The sequence below is a fragment of the Felis catus genome, chromosome B2 (genome assembly GCF_018350175.1).
Source record: "Felis catus isolate Fca126 chromosome B2, F.catus_Fca126_mat1.0, whole genome shotgun sequence".
Taxonomy (NCBI): Eukaryota; Metazoa; Chordata; class Mammalia; order Carnivora; family Felidae; genus Felis; species Felis catus.
The window spans coordinates 64558847-64578451 of NC_058372.1; the positions used below are offsets into that span (position 1 = coordinate 64558847).

At 37.1% G+C, this 19605-nt stretch overlaps 1 long non-coding RNA gene and 2 pseudogenes across 6 annotated transcripts in view; 2 read left to right on the forward strand and 1 right to left on the reverse strand.

Moving 5' to 3' along the window:
- LOC123385428 overlaps positions 1-19605 on the forward strand; it is a 385056-nt gene that overhangs the window by 171289 nt on the left and 194162 nt on the right. The gene's annotated exons all lie outside the window — the stretch shown is intronic.
- LOC101091112 overlaps positions 1-19605 on the reverse strand; it is a 57555-nt pseudogene that overhangs the window by 6067 nt on the left and 31883 nt on the right.
- On the forward strand, positions 572-8028 carry LOC101087923 (annotated as a pseudogene).

The window sequence follows — 19605 nt, forward strand, 5'->3', positions numbered from 1 at the left end:
TATATGTGTGTGTGTGTGTATGTGTGTACACACACATACACACACACACACATATATATATAATGGAAGATTATTCAGCTTTAAAATAAATTATGGAATCTTGCAATCTGCAACAATGTGGGTGGACCTTGAGAGGCATTGTGCTAAGGGAAACAAGTCACCTTGAGAAAGACAAAAATTGTATGATTTAACTTATATGTGGAAACAAACAAAAAAAAACCCTTGAATTCATAGATACAAAGAACAGCTTGGTGGTTGCCAGAGATGGGGGATGGGGTGTGAAATGGATGAAGGAGGTCAAAGGTACAAAATTCTGGTTATGACCTACATAAGTCCTGAGGATATACTGTGTAGCCCAGTGACTATAGTTAAGAGTACTGTAGTATATTGGGGGCATCTGGGTGGCTCAGTTGGTTAAGCATCCGACTTCAGCTCAGGTCATGATCTCATGGTTCATGGGTTCGAGCCCCACATTCAGCTCTGCACTGACAGTGCAGAGCCTGCATGAGATTCTCTCTCTCTCTCTCTCTCTCTCTCTCTCTCTCTCTCTGCCCTTCACCACCCCCCTCAAATAAACAAATAAACTTTTAAAAAAGAGTACTTTATTATATATTTAAAAGTTGCTGAGAGTAAATTTTAAAAGGTCTCATCACAAGAAAAAAATTGCAATGATGTATGTATGGTGATGTATGTATGGTATTTGTGTGTATGATGTATGGTGATGCACTTAAACTTTGTGGTGATCATTTAGCAAAATATAGATACACCAAATAATATTGTTGGACATCTAAAACCAATATGACACCTGAAACTTGTATGTTAATTATATCTCAATTTTAAAAAAGAGTAAAAATTCCTAGTAATATTAGGAAGCTACTTGGGTAAAGAGATACTGTAAGGCTGAGGATTTCACCCAGAACCTTGCCTAAGGCTGTGGAGCTGACCTGCTCAGTTTTGAGTAGGCTCAAATCTGAACGTGTAAATGACTTTAGACACCAATGTGAGGCTCTTCAGAGGCAGTGAGCCAAGCAGATTGTTATAATATTGGAGGATGTGCTGAATGTGTCATTCCAGACCTTTTAAATCAATTCATTGCAACTCCATAAACATACCCTGAGAGGGTATTGCAAAGGTGTCAGAGGTGGGTCATGCTGGGCTATTCCCTCTAACCTGCTCACAACATTCTTCTGTATTAGCTCTCCTTGTGTTTCCAGACTTTAAGTCTTTCAACTACATACTCCCAGTTTTATTTCTTTTGTCGCTTGCCATCTTGCCCTTGATTACTGTTCCTGTTTGGAGTAGTCTTTTCAGGTATGTTGGGCCTTCTTCCAGGTCATAGCTTTGGAAATTCACCTCTGATCCTTTGCACATGGTAGACCTTATATACCATGCCATGAAGGGTCCCATGGGAATGACTGGTGTGTGTCCTTCAGCCGCTTGATCAGCAGTCTTTGACCCTGAATTATATCCTAGAAATGACTTATTTGAGTGAATCCCTGATATGGATCTGTTCTCTTTCATTCAGGTCAATTCTCCTACATTAAAAATCTCGTATGAGCCAGGACACAGGCCTAGCTACAAAGATGAATGAGTAAGGCTCCTTCTCCACAATTGGGAAGGTTGGAGCTTTAGGGTAAGGGACACATAGGTAGCAGATAATTACAATTTAGAGTGCGATGCTTGTTATGAAGAAATCCAAGATGTCTTTGCCAAGAAGAGGGTGGTGTTTCACAAAGGAAGGAGACATTTATCCCAGCCTGAGGGTGAAGGGAAGGGTAGAAAGCATAGGATAGGGGTGAGTGATCTTGTGATTTCTTTTTCTTAACAAAATGGGTGCAGCAAAATTCTCATCAGATGAAGTTTTACCATATGATCACAAGAAGTACAATTAAGTATAAAATACTTTAAGTGGGAAATTTTCATCACACTTTCATCTTGGGGTGTGGTTAGAGCCTAGTTTCAGGAATTATCAACCATTTATGGCTCTGGATATAATTTCTAGCTCTGCAATTTAGTGACTGTATTCACCTCTCTGAACATTGGTGTCCCCATGTGTGATTATATTATTCGAGTGTGTCAGTTATCAATTTACTGTTTCTCAGTTCCATATGCATCCTTTAATACATGCTCTGTGATAAAGGAATTCTTTTTTTTTTTTAGCATTAAATTGGGGCCAATGTTAAATTTTCTTGATAGAGGGTACTAGAAGGACACCGAGGAGGAAGATGGTTTCTTAGGATTTCTAGTGTGGGCTGGGCAGATCTGCATTGTGGGTGTGAGGACATCTGGTGGAGTCTGCCCCAGTCACAGACCCAGAAATCCATTTCTCTGATTTTGCAGCTCTGCATGATGAAATCCTTTCTGCAGGCCTCTCAACATGGAACCCAGAGCTTTATGCAGCCTGTATGCAGCCACCAAGGGCAGAGCAATACATAATAGGTAGTGTTCCTTCTTCAGATCTCCTGCATCCCTCACACCCTGAAGGCCTCTGCCCTAGCCGGCACCAGACTCCCACTGCACACCCTGGCCAGTTGCTGAGAGCCTGCTTTCTGCCAGCACTCTGGAAGATGGTCTGCTATTTGCCTGGCAACTCCAGACCTACTCCAGCTGGCCAAATTAGCAAACTGTTCTGCTGTCCTGTGACTAAACCACATCTTCTCCAACAAGGTCTGATCCTCCTTCAAGTTTGTCCTTCCTTGGGTACTCTCCCTCAGCTTTGGAATACTATACAGAGTTTCTTCTGATCTTACAGTTATTCTTTTATCTTAGTTTAATTACCCTTTATATTAACTTCCCCTGTTTAAACCACTGTGCTGTTTCTATCTCCTGATTGGACCCAGACTGCTACAACAGCAAGTTTATCATAAGGATTACATAAAACAACATTTGGCATATAAATGAGAGCAATTATAGCTAATCTTGTTTTTTTCTCCCTCTCTCCTTATAACACAAATTCAAAAGCTTGTTTATAAGAATGTGTGTGTGTATATGTATGTGTATTTGAGATCTGGTGTGTATGTGTGAGACTGTTTACAAAATGCTGGCTGTGTTTCTCCTTATTCAGTTTTCTACTGTCAGTTATTAACAGAAATGTAGAATTTAGATTTGGAAGGCAGCTTTAAGATCATCTAGACCAACTGCACATAAAGAAATTGAGTAACAGGAAGGCTAAGGTTCTTGTTCAAGGTCACACGTTTAGTTCTGGGTGGAACCTGAATTATAAGAAGTCATATATCCTGAGGACATGTCCAGCGGTTTTCTCTATAGATGGAATTCACTCTCCATATGAGTTTAAAATACACAGTAATCTAGATGGCTGTATGAGTTTCCTGGGGCTGCCATAGCAAATCACCACAAGCTGGGTAGTTTAAAACAACAGAAATTTATTCTCTTACAGTTCTTGAGACCATAAGTTCAAACACTGTCAGGGCTCTGCTTTCTCTGGGTGTCTAGGAGAGAATTGTTCTTTGCCTCTTCCAAATTCTGGTGGCTGTCTGCATTCTTAGACTGTGGCTGCATCACTGATTCTGTCTTTAGATTGTCTTTTCCTCTATGTATTTATTTCTTCTCTTTGTGTCTCTTATAAGTACACTTGTTATTGGAATTAAGACCCACCTGCATAATCTAAAAGTATCTTCTCAAGATCATTAATTACATTTGCAAAGACCCTTTTTCCAAAAAAGTTAATATCATAGCTTCTAGGGTTTGGGACATAGACATATCTTTTTTTTGTGGCCACCATTTAGCCATCTGCAGTATATAGTTTTAAAATAAATTTAGATTCCTGAGGTGCCATAATATATTACTCCATTAGCTCAGTTAATAAACCCAGAAATGTTTTTCCAATAGTTATTTATTCCATAGACATATTACTTACCAAAGTTATTTGCTTAGGCTTTGTAATAACAGTCATGCTATGTGAACTTCACTTGGGAAACATTTAGTCTTTTCACTATTATGCATTACAGCCAAGTGTTTCATGTCACAACAGGCTGATCCTAGTGCAAACTCGTGTATGAGGGGGAGTAGGCAATGATGCAATGTCATATACCCTAACTTAATATTTTCCCCATATAGTCAGGCAGGTGCTTCCTTCCACTAATCTGTGAGGCTAGTTAAGATTTAGAGAATATGCTTGAATATCTGAGAGCTTGTGTGAGGTATTAGGATGTCTGAGAAGAATTGGGGTCAGGTATCACATGGACTAGTCTGTTAATATATTCTATAGATATTTAACCGCCAAATTCCTTCAGTGGTTCAAACATAACCCATTATTTCTCTGTACGTGTTAAACTGACAGGCTGTACATTTCTTCCTATATTCCATAGTTTTTGCCCTTTTTCTTCCTCTTATATCACGTCATATTAATCCCATTTAGGTAGAAGTGTTTTTTAATATTCATTAAATTAAATGAGGTTTATTTTGAGCATAATAATAGACACTGCTTGAGTATTAAGACTTTGTGCTCTGATTGTGAAAGAGAAAGACATGTTTCTCACATAGAAAAGTTGGTTAAAAGATATGTGTTAGTTTCAGGAGAATACTTCTATTATTACTAATTAATTCTGGAATGTATATAGTTGGGAATGCAGGGAAACTACCCCTTCTCACCACGCAAACTGGATACAACTCCATAAAATTGTGTTCTCTGTTAGGTCACTTGTTCTATTTCTTACTGGTACTGGTAGTAATGAAGGGGTAAGATTTTGAAAAAAGAAATTATTGGTGGCTTCCCCATATGTTTGTGTTTATTATTTGAGGATATGTTGAGAATGATGACTTTTTCTAAGCCAATTTTGACTTTTAAGATACAAATTAAGCTGAATTGACTGAAAACTAAATTCTGATTATTGTATTTGTCAAACTAAATGTCAAAGCACAGAAAAATGTATCTTCTTTTCTTGTAACAGATAAAAACAAAAAATAAAACTAAACCATGCCTTCTAGAAAACAGAATTCCATACATGGAATATTTTTCATTTTTTTTCTTTCTGACACTTGGATGACATTGAATATCACCAATTATTCCCATATATGTTTTCCAACAAGAAAAACCCAGAATCCCTTCTCCATGCACTTAGATTCAAAAGACCTCAATAAGGACAAAGCCATGAGTACTCGTTTTGACACACAAATGCCTTGAACATCTGCCCTCTTTCTGTCTAAAGGGCTCTCTTGAAATACAAAGCCCTTTTGCTTTCTGTTTGCCACTGTGGCTGCAGCCACGAGCATGCTCAGACTTCAGAAGAGGCTTGCCTTCAGTGTCTTCTGCTGTGACAAAATGGAGGTCTGGTTGGACCCCAATGAAACCAATGAAATCGCCAATGCCAACTCCTGTCAGCAGATCCAGAAACTGATCCAAGATGGGCTGATCATCTGGAAGACTGTGACTGCCCATCCCTGGGCTTGGTGCCAGAAAAAATGCTTTGGCCCACCAGAAAGGCAGGCATATGATCATTGGTTAGAGAAAAGGTACTGCCCAGGCTCCAATGCCTGAGAAGGTAACCTGATGAAGAGGATGAGAATACTGCACCAGCTGCTTGAAAGATACTGTGAATCTAAGAAGATTGACTGTCACGTGTATCACAGTCTGTACTTGAAAATGAAGGGTAATGTGTTCAAAAACAAGCAGATTCTCATGGAACATATCCACAAGCTGAAGGCAGACAAGGCTCACAAGAAGCTTCTGGCTGACCAGGTTGAGGCCTGCCTATCTAATACCTAGGAAGCATGGAAGCACAGTGAGGAGCAGCTCCAGGCCGAGGAGGAAATCATCAAGACTCTGTCGAAGGAGGAAGAGACCAAGAAATAAAACTCATTCTCTTTTGTCTCTGCATAGTGGTCTCAGCAGTTACACAGATCAGTTATTCAATAAAACAAACATTTATCTGGGGAAAAAAAGAAAATATGCAAAGCCCTTTTAATTCTTATGATTTCAGGGGCTCCTGAGTGTCTCAGTAAGTTAAGTGTCTGACTTCAGCTCAAGTCGTGATCTTGTGGTTCATGAGTTTGAGCCCTGTGTTGGGTTCTGTGCTGACAGCTCAGAGCCTGGAGCCTGCTTTGGATTTTGTGTCTCCCTCTCCCTCTGCCCCTCCCCTGCTCATTCTCTCTCTCTCTCTCTCTCTCAAAAATAAAGAAACATTAAAAAAATTAATTCCTATGATTTCAGATGGAAAATCCCTATCAGGATCTGTAAATATTTTTTTCCACAGGAAGATGTTGACAGACAACAGCAGTAGTAATCAGTGAAAGATTGAGTGGAACATATCAGGGAAAAGCTACTTATGTTTGAGAATCTGGAAGATTTCTTTGTCTTGCTATGTTCACAGTCCAATTGATGAATGGATCTCCAGGAAGATGAGAAGGGGATGGGTCAGAAAATAGAGGTTCTCCAGCTTGACTAAAGGATACTATTTAGGTTTTCCAATACTGTATTCTCAGCCCCTTGCCTTCCCCTTGCCTTTGCCCCTTTTTTCCTATTCTATCCTGGCCATGATCCTTCCATAGCTCTTCTTCCATTGCACACTAGGAAAGTCTAAACATTCATTTATTTAACAAATATTAATTGGATTTAACTATGTGCTCTATACTATGTTAGATGATGGATATAGAATAATGAGTAAACAAAATGCTAGTTCACATGGAGCTTCTAATCTAGCAGTTAAGTTAGATTCTAAACTAATAATTATGTGTTTCATGAAGTAAAGAATTTTTTTCCAGAATTTCAAAAGGCTGTTTCCTATTAGGGAAGATCTTTGGTAAGGTAGACAAGATTTCACAGCCAGGGCTGAGTATAGGAGGTAAGATATCAAGCAGAGTGGCAAAGTGGAGGAGGCAGAGCTGAAAAGGAAGCATAAAGACAGTAAAGGGACTGGGTGAAAGGAGAAATTTTATAGATGCTTAAAGTGAGAATTTTTAAAGAGATAGACAAATATCTAAAGTGGCTTTTTGGAAAGCTGTCTGCATGACACACTATATAAATCCCCTGGGTCTTTAAATGTAAAGAAAATAAAAGTAGTTGTTTTTAAAATTCAAGTTTCTTATATTGGGATTTGCATTTGTGTTTGTGTTTCTGGGTAACAACATACGTTGAGTGCAGTAACTGAGAAAAATAGAAATTGTGGGCTAGAAGACTAGCCCACAAAAGGTAGAGTAAGAGGGCTGCCCCTTGTCCCCTCATCAACTCATCATCATCTCTCTCTACCTTTATCTCTGGAAAGTAAATGTGTAGAACTTTGTTAAGCAATTAAAGTTAAATTATTATCAGCTTAATATAGATTGTTATAACTCTTAGATGTATTATGAAAGTCTCATGGCAATCACAAAGCAAAACCTATAATAAAAACAAAAAATAAAGACAAAAGAATTAAGGCTAACACTATAAAAGTAATCAATTCATAAAGAAAGACAGTAAGAGAGGAAAAAAAGAAAAGAACTATAAAACAATCAGAAAACAACAAAATTTCAACTGGAAGTCTTTACCTATCAATAATTACTCTAAATGTAAATGGTTTAAATTCTTCAACTAAAAGACATAAATGGCTGAATGCATTTAAAAATTCAACTATTTTCTGCCTGCAAGAGACTCACATAAGCTTTAAGGACACATATAGACTGAAAGTGAAGGGATTGAAAAAGGTATTCCATGCAAGTGGAAACCAAAAGAAAGCAAGGGTAGCTATGCCTATATCAAGTAAAATTGACTTTAAGTCAAAACCTCTAACAAGAGACAAACAAGGTTATTGTATAATGATAAAGGAGTCAGTTCATCAAGAGGCTATAACAGTTTAAATATATATGCACCCAATATTAGAGCACATAAACATATTCAACAGTTATTAACAAATCTGAAGGCAGAAATAGACAGCAATGCAACAATAGTGGGGGACATCAATACCCCATTTCAACAGTGGATAGATTATCCAGATAGAAAATCAATAAAGAAATAATGGACTTGAGTGGCACCTGAGTGGCTCAGTTGGTTGAGCGTCCAACTTAGGTTCAGGTCATGATCTAACAGTTTGTGAGTTAGAGCCCCCATATTGGGCTCTGTGCTGACAGCTTGAAGACTGGAGCCTGCAGCCTGCTTCTGATTCTGTGTCTCCCTCTCTCTGCCCCTCCCCCATTTGTTCTCTGTCTGTATCTCTCTCAAAATAAATAAAATGTAAAAAAAAATTTTTAAATAAATAATGGACTTAAACTATATTTTAGACCAAATATACCTAACAGACATATACAAAATATTCTACCCAACAAGCACCAGAATACATATTTTTCTCAAGTATACATGGAACATTCTCTATGAGAGATCATTTGTTAGGCTTTCATAAAACAGGTCTTAACAAATTTAAGAACACTAAAATCATATCAAGTGTCTTTTCTGACCACAAACTAGAAATCAATATTGGAGGAAAGCTGAAAAATTCATAAATATGTGGAAATTGAACAACATGTTTCAACTGAACAACAACTGAACAACTAATGGGTCAAAGAAGACATAAAAATAATCTTGAGACAAATGAAAAACAACTAATGGAATGCAGCAAAAGCAGTTCTAAGAGGGGAGTTTATAACAAAATGTACCTACATTAAAAAAAGAAGAGAGGAGGAAGCCAAGATGGCAGAACAGCATGGAAGTTTTTTGTGTGTCTCGTGTCCAAGAAATACAGCCAGACCAACACTAAACCATCCTGCACACTTAGAAAGCTGATCTGAGGATTAACACAACAATCTGCACAACCTGAACCACAGAATTCAACAGGTACACAGCGCAGAGAGGTGAACTTGGGGAGAGAGAAGCCGCAGAAGGCAGGGAGCTGCTTTTGAGGGCAGAGAGAGGATGGAGATGGAGGGAAAATATGGGAAACCCCCCCCCCAAAAGCAGCTGGAGAGAGACAGTGGAAAATTGGAAACAGCCACAGGGACTGAACTAACAAGGGAGAAAGGATAAAAGAGAAAGGAGAGGGTTTAAATTCCATTAAGACTGTAAACAGAGGGAGCTCAGTCTGCAACTCTGCAGCTCTATACCTGGTGGTGCTCTGGTGGGAAGGGTAAATTCCCAGGAGCAGAGTGGGCTCCAGGAGGTTCTCGGACCACACGGGGAGAAGTGGTTCCACTGCTGGAAGGACATTTGGTAGAGGCCATGAGGCCACCTGGGCCCAGCAGACCCCAGAGAATGGCCACATTTGCTGGTGCTGGAAGAAGGTCATTAAGGGTGAAGGCTGGTGCCAGATGTGTGTTGTGATTTTCCATAATCTCTGAAACACTGCTGCTACACTATCTCACAAACTTTTCTGGGGTGGGCTGGCACCTGGCATTGGTGTCTCTGGGCATTGGCAGCAGCACGGTCCCGTGAATGTTCCTGGGTGCTGCTGGCATTCAGCAATTGCTTAGTAAGACCCTCTGCAGAGGGGTGGAATGAGTCAAAGCTGCAGTCCCTCAGACGTAAGGGGCTGGGGAAAACAGCTGCATCTGAGACAAAACTCGGGAGAGAGGTACTACCTGGGACTTGGTCACAGACAGTGTAAAAGCAGGGAGTGGAGGAAAGCTGAAGACAAAGGGCGGGTTCATGATTGCTGATCAGGGAGAGCAGAGTTCTGATACTAGAGACTGGGTAGCCAGGTGACGCCATTTTCACCGCTTCTGTGCATGCGCATATGTACCTACAACCCCCACAACAATCCACCCCAGCAGGCTAGCAGCGCCATCTAGTGGAGAATGGAGACTTTACACTAAGCCCCACCCAACTGGGCCAACCGCGCTCTTCAAGAACAGATGTCTCACCGCCTGCTTAGTTTATGGACTATAAAGTCCTTCATAGTCTGACATCTAGGGGAAAATGAAGTAATTTCAGTCATATTTCAGTCTGTTAACATGTCCATCTATTCAATTTTCTTTTTTTTCCTCTTTTTCATTTCTTTTTCTTGAATACAGAAAGAGAAAACATTCATTTTTATTTTCAATTTTTATTTAAAATATTTTTCTTTAATTTTTTTACTATTTTTTTCACTTTTGTGTAAATTTTTTCAAATTCTATTTTACTTCCATCATTTTATTTTAGTCTACTTCAGTGTATTCATTTTTTCAAATTTTCAAAATATTTTTTTTCTTTTTTCTCTTTTTCATTTCTTTTTCTTGAATATAGAAAGAGAAAAAATTCATTTTTATTTTTAATTTTTATTAAAATATTTTTCTTTAGTTTTTTCTACCATATTCTTTACTTTTGTGTAAATTTTTTTCAAATTCTATTTTACTTACATCACTTCATTTTAGTCTACTTCAGTGTAATCATTTTTTCAAATTTTCAAACAATTTCCTTTTTCCCCCTTTTTTCTCTAATCTATCAAGCCACTTTGAAAACCCAGACCAAAACACACCTAGGAACTAGCATCATTTATTCGATTTTGTGTGTGTGTGTGTTTACCTTTCTAATTTTAATATTTTTTAATTTTAATTTTTTAATTTTAATTTTTTCTACCTCATTAATTCCTTTTCTCCCTTCAAAATGATGAAACAAAGGACTTCACCCCAAAAGAAAGAGCAGGAAGAAACGACAGCCAGGGACTTAACCAACACGGATACAAGCAAGATGTTTGAACCAGAGTTTAGAATCACGATAATAAGAATACTAGCTGGAGTCAAAAATAGATTAGAATCCCTTTCTGCAGAGATAAAAGAAGTAAAAACTAGTCAGAATGAAATTTAAAAAATGCTATAACTGAGCTGCAATCTCAAATGGATGCAACAGTGGCAAGGATGGATGAGGCAGAACAAAGAATCAGCAATATAGAGGACAAACTTATGGAGACTAATGAAGCAGAATAAAAGATGAAGATTAAGGCAAAAGAGCATGATTTAAGAATTAGAGAAATCAGTGACTCATTAAAAAAGGTACAACATCAGAATCCTAGGGGTCCCAGAAGAGGAAGAGAGGAAAGGGGGTAGAAGGGTTATGTGAGCAAATCATACTGGAAAACTTGCTTAACCTGGGGAAAGACAGAGACATCAAAATCCAGGAGGCACAGAGGACTCCCATTAGATGCAACAAAAACTGACCATCGACAAGGCATATCATAGTCAATTTCACAAAATACTCAGGCAAGGAGAGAAAAGGGAAAGGAAGTCCTTAAGGGACTTAAGGGAAAAAAAATTCTTAACATACAAGGGAAGACAGATCAGGTTTGCAGCAGACCCATCTACAGAAACCTGGCAGGCCAGAAAGGAGAGGCAGGATATATTCAATGTGCTGAATCAGAAAACTGTGCAGCCAAGAATTCTTTATCCATCAAAGCTGTCATTCAAAATGGAAGGAAAGATAAAAAGTCTCCCAAACAAATATTAAAGGAGTTTGTGACCACTAAACCAGCCCTGCAAGAAATGTTAAGGGGGACTCTCTGAGAGGAGAAAAGATGAAAATATAAATACATACATACATACATACATACATACCAAAAGCAACAAAGACTAGGACCAGAGAACACCACCAGAAACTCCAACTCTACAAGCAACATAATGGCAATAAATTCATTTCTTTCCGTACTCACTCTAAACGTCAATGGACTCAATGTTCCAATCAAAAGATATAGGGTAACAGAATGGATAAGAAAACAAGATCCATATATATGCTGTTTATAAGAGACCCACTTTAGACCTAAAGACACCTTCAGATTGAAAGTAAGGGGATGAAGAACCATCATGCTAATGGTGAATAAAAGAAAGCCGGAGTAGCCATACTTATATCAGGCAATCTAGACTTTGAAATAAAGACTGTATCAAGAGATGCATAAGGGCATTATATCATAATCAAGGGGTCTATCCACCAAGAAGACCTAACAGTTGTAAACACTTATGTGTCAAATATGGAAGCACCCAAATATATAAATCAATTAATCACAAACATAAAGAAACTCATTGATAGTAATACCATAATGGCAGGAGACTTTGACACCCCACTCACAGAAATGGACAGATCATCTAATCAAAAAATCAACAAGGAAACAATGGCTTTGAGAGACCATACTGGACCAGATGAACTTAACAGATACATTCAGAACATTTCATCCTAAAGCAGCGGAATATACATTCTTCTCCAGTGCGCATGGAATGTTCTCCAGAATGGACCATATACTGGGACACAAATCAGCCCTAAATAAGTACAAAAAGATCGAGATCATACTGTGCATATTTTCAGACAACAACACTATGAAACTCAAAATCAACCACAAGAAAAAATTTGGAAAGGTAACAAATACTTGGAGACTGGAGAACATCCTACTAAAGAATGAATGGGCTAACCAAGCAGTTAAAGAGGAAATTAAAAAGTATATGGAAGTCAATGAAAATGATAACACCACAACCCAAAACCTCTGGGATGCAGCAAAGGCAGTCATAAGAGGAAAGTATATAGCAATCCAGGCCTTCCTAAAGAAGGAAGAAAGATCTCAGATACACAGCCTAACCTTATGCCTTAAGGAGCTGGAAAAAGAACAGCAAATAAAACCCAAAACCAGCAGAAGACAGGAAATAATAAAGTTTAGAGCAGAAATTAATGCTATCAAAACCAAAAAAACAGTAGAACAGATCAATGAAACCAGAAGTTGGTTCTTTGCAGGAATTAACAAAATTGATAAAGCACTAGCCAGCTTGATCAAAAAGAAAAAGGAAATGACCCAAATAAATAAAATCAAGAATGAAAGAGGAGGGATCACAACCAACACAGCCAAAATAAAAATAATAATGAGAATATTATGAACAATTATATGACAATAAAATGGGCAATCTAGAAGAAACTAATTCCTAGAAACATATACACTAAAACTGAAACAGGAAGAAATAGAAAGTTTGAACAGACCCATAACCAGTAAGGAAATGTAATTAGTAATCAAAAATCTCCCAAAAAATGAGAGTCCAGAGCCAGATGGCTTTCCAGGGGAATTCTACTAAATATTTAAGGAAGAGTGAACACCTATTCTCTTGAAGCTGTTCCAAAAAAATAGAAATGGAAGGAAAACTTCCAAACTCTTTCTATGAAGCCAGCATTACCTTGATTCCAAAACCAGACAGAGACCCCACTAAAAAGGAGAACTATAGACCAATTTCCCTGATGAACATGGATGCAAAAATCCTCAACAAGATATTAGCCAACCAGATCCAACAATACAGTAAAAAAATTATTCACCATGACCAAGTGGGATTTATACCTGGGATTCAGGGCTGGTTCAGTATCTGCAAAACAATTAACATGATTCATCACATCAATAAAAAAAGGAAAAGAACCACATGATCCTCTCAATAGATGCAGAGAAAGCATTTGACAAAATACAGCATCCTTTCTTGACAAAAACCCTCAAGAAAGTAGGGATAGAAGCATCATACCTCGAGATCATAAAAGCCATATATGAATAACCCAATGCTAATATCATCCTCAATGGGGAAAAACTGAGAGCTTTCCCCCTAAAGTCAGGAACAAGACAGGGATGTCCACTCTTGCCACTGTTATTCAACATAGTATTGGAAGTCTTAGCCTCTGCAGTCAGACAACACAAAGAAATAAAAGGCATCCAAATCAGTCAGTAGGAGGTCAAACTTTCACTCTTTGCAGATGACATGATACTCTATATGGAAAACCTAAAAGATTCCACCAAAAAACTGCTAGAATTGATTCATGAATTCAGCAAAGTGGCAGGATATAAAATCAATGCACAGAAATCGGTTGCATTCCTATACACCAACAATGAAGCAACAGAGAGAGAAATCAAGGAATTGATCCCATTTACAGTTGCACAAAAAACCATAAAATACCTAGGAATAAATCTAAGCAAAGAGGTGAAAAATCTATACACTGAAAACTATAGAAAGCTTATGAAAGAAATTGAAGAAGACACCAAAGAAAATGGAAAAAGATTCCATCCTCCTGGATAGGAAGAACAAATATTGTTATGATGTCGATACTACCCAAAGCAATCTACATATTCAATGCAATCTCTATCAAAGTAACACCAGCATTCTTCACAGAGCTAGAACAAATAATCCTAAATTTTGTATGGAACCAGAAAAGACCCTGAATAGCCAAAGTAATCTTGAAAAAGAAAACCAAAGCAGGAGGCATCACAATGCCAGACTTCAAGGTATACTACAAAGCTGTAATCATCAAGACAGTATGGTACTGGCACAAGAACAGACACTCAGATCAATGGTACAGAATAGAGAACCCAGAAACGGACTCACAAACGTATGGCCAACTAATCTTTGACAAAGCAGGAAAGAATATCCAATGGAATAAAGACAGTCTCTTCAGCAAGTGATGCTGGGAAAACTGGACAGCGACATGCAGAAGAATCAACCTGGACCACTTTCTTACAGCATACACAAAAGTAAACTCAAAATGGATGAAAGACCTAAATGTAAGACAGGAAGCCATCAAAATCCTTGAGGAGAAAGCAGGAAAAAACCTCTTTGATTTTCACTGATGCAACTTCTTACTAAACACGTCTCCAGAGGCAATGAAAACAAAAGCAAAAATGAACTACTGGGATCTCATCAAAATAAAAAACTTCTGCACAGCAAAGGAAACAATCAGCAAAACTAAAAGGCAACCAACGGAATGGGATAAGGTATTTGCAAACAATATATCAGATAAAGGGCTAGTATCCAAAATCTATAAAGAACTTATCAAACTCAAAACTCTAAAAACAAATAATCCAGTGAAGAAATGGGCAAAAGACATGAATAGACACTTTTCCAAAGGAGACATTCAGATGGCCAACAGACACATGAAAAAATGCTCAGTATCACTCATCAGGGAAAAAGAAATCAAAACCACAATGAGACCCACCTTACACCTGTCAGAATGGCTAACATTAACAACTCAGGCAACAATAGATGTTGGCAAGGATGTGGAGAAAGAGGATCTCTTCTGCATTGTTGGTGTGAATGGAAGCTGGTGCAGCCACTCTGGAAAACAGTGTGGATGTTCCTCAAAAAACTAAAAATAGAACTACCCTATGACCCAGCAATTGCACCACTAGGTATTTATCCAAGGGATACAGGTATGCTGTTTCGAAGGGGCACATGCACCCCAATGTTTATAGCAGCACTATCAACAATGGCCAAAGTATGGAAAGAGCCCAAATGTCCATCAATGGATAAATGGATAAAGAAGATGTGGTATATATATGGAGTATTACTTGGCAATCAAAAAGAATGAAATCTTGCCATTTGCAACTACATGGATGGAACTGGAGGGTATTATGCTAAGTGAAATTAGTCACTGAGAGAAAGAAAAATACCATATTACTTCACGCATATGAGGACTTTAAGAGACAAAATAGATGAACATAATGGAAGGGAAACAAAAATAGTATAAAAACGGGGAGGGGAACAAAACATGAGACTCTTAAATATGGAGAACAAACAGAGGGTTACTGGAGGGGGTGTTGGAGGGGGGATGGGCTAAATGGGTAAGGGGCATTAAGGAATCTACTCCTGAAATCATTGGTGCACTTTATGCTAACTAATTTTGATGTAAATTAAAAAAAATAAAATTAAAAAAAAGAAGAGAAAAAACACTATTCCAAAACTAAAAATAAGCAAGCCACATAAGTTACCACTATATATCCATTAGGATGCTAATAATAATAATAATAATGAATAATAATAATAATAATAAATGTAAAATAACAAGTGTTGGAGGATATGTGGAAAAATTAGAATCTTCTGCTAGTGGGAATGTAAAAGGGAGCAGCTTCTGTGGAAAACAGTTTGGCAGTTCCTCAAGAAATTAAGCACAGAATTAGCAGCATTATTCATAATAGCCCCAAAGTGGAAATCACCCAAAGGAACATCGTCTGATGGACACATAAGTAAAATACGATATATCCTTACAATGGAAAGTTATTCAGCCATAAAAAGGAATAAGTACTGACGCATGCTATAACATGAGTGAACTTTGAAAACATGCCACATTACAGAAGCAAGCCACATAAGTTCACAAAATTGTATTATTCCATTTATATGAAATATACAGAATAGGAAAATCCACAGAGACAGAAAGTACATTAGTTGTTGCTAAGGGATGGGAGAAGTGAGGGCAAAATTGAGACTAACTGCTAATATCACAGAGTTTCTTTTTGGGGAGATGGAAACGTTCTGCAATTAGTGGTGATTGTTGTTTAACATGGTGAATATACTAAAACCCACTTCAATGTACACTGTAAAATGGTGAATTTTTTGGTATTTTATGGAATATGAAATTTTGTAATGTTTGTATGTGAATTTACATGAGGATTATAGTTCAAGAAAACAAAAACTCTTTATGTGTTAAAAAAAAAAAGAAGAACCTCAAATAAACAACCCAGCCTTATACATTAAGGAACCAGGAAAAGAACAGACTAAGACTAAAGTTAGCAGAAGGAATGAAATAATAAATATTAGAGCAGAAATAAATATAAGCTAGAAAGACAATAGGAAAGATCAATGAAACTAAGTCTTGTTTTTTGAAAAGATCATTAAAATTGACAAAACTTTTTCTAGACTAAGAAAAAAGATGATTCAAAATTATAAATGAAAGATTATAACTGATATCACAGAAGTACAAAGAATCATAAGAGACTACTATGAATAATTATATGCCAACAAATTAGATAACATAAATGTATAAAGTCCTAGAAACATACAACTTACCAAGACTAATCATGTATAGAAAATCTGAACAGACCTCTAATGAGCAAAGAGATTGAATCAGTAACCAAAAATCTCTCAGTAAATAAAAGCACAAGACCAGAGAGCTTCACTGGTTAATTCTACCAAACATTTAAAGAATAATTACTACCAACCCTTCTCAAACTGTTCCAAAAAACTGAAGATAATTAAATTAAATCCCTGTTACTAAAGTTAGGTATGGAAACCATAAGAAAAGAAAATTACAGTCCAATACCCCTGTTGAACATAGATGCAAAAATCCTCAACAAAATACTAGCAAACCAAATTCAAGAGCACATTTAAAAGGATCACACACCATGATCAAGTGGGATTTATCCCTGGGATGCAAGGATGGTTCAACATATGCAAATAAATAAATGTAATATACCACATTAACAGAATGAAGGATAAAAATGAGTCATTTTAATAGATGTAGAAAAAAATCATTTGATAAAATTCAATACCTTTAATTTAAAAACTCTCAACATATTAGGTATTGAAGGAATATACCTCAAGATAATCAAGGCCATATATGACAAGTACACAGCTAACATCATACTGAATGGTAAAAAGTTAATATCAGGAAAAAGACAAAGATGCCCATTCTCTCTGTCTCTACCTCTATCTCTACTAGAAGTCCTAGCCAGAGAACTTAGGGAAAAAAATAATAAAGTAAACGAAAGACATCCAAATTGGAAAGGAAGAAGTAAACCATGTTTGTTTGCAGATGACATGATCTTAATTTTTTTTTCAACGTTTATTTATTTTTTGGGACAGAGAGAGACAGAGCATGAACGGGGGAGGGGCAGAGAGAGAGGGAGACACAGAATCAGAAACAGGCTCCAGGCTCTGAGCCATCAGCCCAGAGCTCGATGCGGGGCTCGAACTCCCGGACCGCGAGACCGTGACCTGGCTGAAGTCGGACGCTTAACCGACTGCGCCACCCAGGCGCCCCGACATGATCTTATATATAGAAAACCCTAAAGGCTTCAGTGTTACAACTAATAAACAAATTCAGTAAAGTTTCAGGATACAAAATCAACATACACAAATCAGTCGTATTTCTATACACTAACAATAAACTGTCTGAAAGAGAAATTAAGAAAGTAATCCCATTTACAATAGCGTCAAAAACAATAACATGCTCAGGAATACACTTAATTAAGGAAGTTAAAGACCTGAAAACTTTAAGGCATTGATGAAACAAATTGAAGAAGACACAAGTAAATAGATAGCTCATGTTGTTAGATTGCAAAAAATAATATTGTTGAAATGTCCATACTACCCAAGGATATATAATGCAATCACTATCAAAAATTCAATGGTCTTTTCCCCAGAAACAGAAAAAAAAAAAACTATCCTAAAATTTGTACGTATACAACCACAAAAGATCCTGAGTAGCCAAAGCAATCTTGAGAAAGAACGAAACTGGAGCATCACACTTCTTGATTTCAAACTCTATTACAAAGCTATGGTAATAAAAACAGCATAGTGCTGGCATAAAAACAAGCACATAAACCAGTGGAACAGAATAAACCCATGCACGCACAGTCAATTAATATTTGACAAAGGCACCAAGAACACAGAGTGGAAAAAGATGGTCTCTTCAATAAAACTGGATATCCACATACAGAAGACTGAAACTGGACCATTATCTTATACCACTCACAAAAATTAACTACAAATGTGTTCAACACAAGACCTGAAACTAAAACTCCTAGAAGATAGCATAGGTTGTAAGATGCTTGACATTTAGTCTTAGCAGTGATTTATTGAATCAGACACCAGAAGCATAGGCAACAAAGGCCAAAATAAGCAAGTGGGTTTACCTCAAAGTATAGAGTTTCTGCATACCAAAGGAAACAATCAACTAATTGAAAAGGCAACCTGTAGGATGGGAGAAAATATCCAAACCATATATCTGATAAAGGGTTGATGTCCAAAATATATTTTTAAAAAACTCATAAAACTCATTAGCAAAAAAGCAAATAATACAATTGCAAAATAAACAAAGGACCTGAATAGACATTTTTCGAAAGAAGACATAAAAGTGGCCAATAGGTACAGCTCAACATCACTAACCATCAGGGAAATTGAAATAAAAACCACAATGAGATATTACCTCATACCATTAGGAAAGCTATTATCAAAAGACAAGAGCTAACAAAAGTTGGTGAGGATGTAAAGAAAAGGGAACCCTTGTGCATTGTTGGTGGGAACATAAATTGGTGCAGCCACAATGGAAAACAGTATGGAGTTTCCTCAAAAAACTAAAACTAGAGGTACCATATGATCCAGCCATCCCATTCTTGGGTATATTTCCAAAGAAAATGAAATCAGTATCTCAAAGAGATATCTGCACTACCATGTTCATTGCAGCATTATTCCCAATAGCCAACATATGGAAACAACCTAAATGTCTTTTGACAAATAAATGGGTAAAAAATGTTGGCTCGTGTGTGCACACGCATGCGCGCGGGCACACATACGCACACACACAGGAATATTATTCAGCTATAAAATGGAAGAAATTCTGCCATTTGTGACAACATGGATGAATCTGGATGGCATTATTCTAAGTGAAATAAACCAGACAGAGAAAGACAAATACTCTATGCTATCACCTACATGTGGCATCTTAAAAAAAAAAAAGCTGATTTCTTAGTAATAGAAAATAAAATAGAATGGTGGTGCCAGGGACAAGAGGATCCATTTGTCAATTATTCCTCAATAAAATTTGAATAAAACAAAATAAATACAATATATGTGCAAAAATGTTAAAGCAGCTTATGTTATTTGATGTTTGTAGTGGGATGGGTTTACATAATCAGAGAGGCAAACATTTATTTAAAGATTTTCATTATAGTATTCAAAATAGTGAGAAATAAGAAACTCTAAAGTCCCAAA